This window comes from Halyomorpha halys, unplaced genomic scaffold (genome assembly GCF_000696795.3).
Source record: "Halyomorpha halys isolate HHAL.00 unplaced genomic scaffold, Hhal_1.1 Scaffold44.1, whole genome shotgun sequence".
Taxonomy (NCBI): domain Eukaryota; kingdom Metazoa; phylum Arthropoda; class Insecta; order Hemiptera; family Pentatomidae; genus Halyomorpha; species Halyomorpha halys.
This window is the reverse complement of record NW_027115243.1, coordinates 90800-92440: the sequence shown is the minus strand read 5'-3', so window position 1 is coordinate 92440 and position 1641 is coordinate 90800. Positions and strand designations below refer to the sequence as shown.

At 33.9% G+C, this 1641-nt stretch overlaps 1 protein-coding gene across 1 annotated transcript in view; it reads right to left on the bottom strand.

Moving 5' to 3' along the window:
* The window catches only part of LOC112211915 (uncharacterized), a gene marked incomplete at its 5' end in the record, with an annotated part of 215970 nt that overhangs the window by 213816 nt on the left and 513 nt on the right, over window positions 1–1641 (bottom strand).

The following is a 1641-nucleotide window of genomic DNA, read 5'->3' as shown; positions in this document are numbered from 1 at the left end:
GATTGCTGGAGAGAGGGAGAGGAGATAGGCCATCGTCTAAGGTGAACATACTAAAAACCAACTCTTTCGAGAATAGATTAGCGATGAACTTCTCTTTCTCAGGTAGAGTGTAAGCCCCCAGGCTTGATTTAACGGATCAATCCCGGTGACAATTGAAGGCCTCATGTGATCGGTTATCACTGAGGATTCACTCTTTTAACTCTACTTGAGATAGTTCCGTAGAATCTTATTGCTCAATTACATATTTACATACTTACACATTACATATTAACATATTAATTATATACATTTATACAAGAGATCGTATTTTTATAATGATAAACTTATATAGTTCATGACACGTATCTTCGTAGGGGTTGCAGTTTTTATGATATTCGCATGTATAGATTTTGAGATAAGTTTGGTAAATGAAAATTAGTCCAAACAACTATAAATCAATACATTTTAGCAAATATCGTGAAAACTACTACTCCTACGACGATAAAAGTATTAAACTACTTCAAAGCCCATTAAACTAGCTTTAATTTGAGAGCTAATAGATATCTGTACGTCGAATGGTTTTTGAGATATAGATTTTTCAAAATAAATTCACCAACTACTGATCTTTCAGTACGTTTAGTAAAACTTTTTTATGAAATATTGCTTTGCTACATCTCGAGAACTATTGAACGTAAATAGCTCTATTAGGGCGTATACTTTAGCAAATTTACTCTACTTTAAATTATGCTCTCTTAGATTTTCTATTGCTGTTGGTAGTTTTAAAGATATTGAGCTCGATTAGTTTTTAACTACATGAGTTCTTTTGACAACATCCCAGCATCTTCATTTTATTTAAATTTATAAAATTTTCGCATTCGATTCATGATGGTCAGCGACATGAATCATAGCAGACATTGCAGATAACCTTACTAAGCTATAACCTGATAAATGCAGATTAAGCCTTGATTCGCCTCTGTAGCAGTCAGTTTGGTTCTAATTGCCACAGTGTAGATTGCCCTATTAATCCTAGCCACTATCTACCTCAGCAATTGATAGGGTGATGTGTTATGTATATGATATGGATACATATACATAATATACGTGATCAGAACTGTTTTGTTATATACTATGCTGGTCAAGGATATAATAAATATTTATTTATTTCTAATACAAGAGTATTACTTCGAAAGCTAAGCGATATTTGGAAATATTACTGATTCGACGACTTCTTCCTTATTGTTGTATTTATTAGTCATTATTGTACATGACAATAAAATATGCATAGGATCTAAACGTATAAATAATATAAATACCTTGTACTAGGGTAAGCCAATTATTGCCTACAATTATTTATAAAATTTTATTGTAATCAAATAGGAAACTTACAAGTACATCATTTTTCGACATAGTCGCCTTGCTTTTCAACGCACTTGGTCTATCGTTGTACAAGCTCCATGATGCCCTCATAAAAGAAGGTTTTTTGTTATGATACGAGCCAAGAATGCACCACTTCCTTCATTGCTTCGTCCGAGGTAAATCGACGGTGCCTTTTTGAGGGGACCAAACAAGAGATAGTGAGAAGGGGCTAGATCGAGACTATATGGAGGATGACCCAGTACGTCAAAATTGAGTTTCTGGAGCGTTTCAGCAGTATGCGGACGG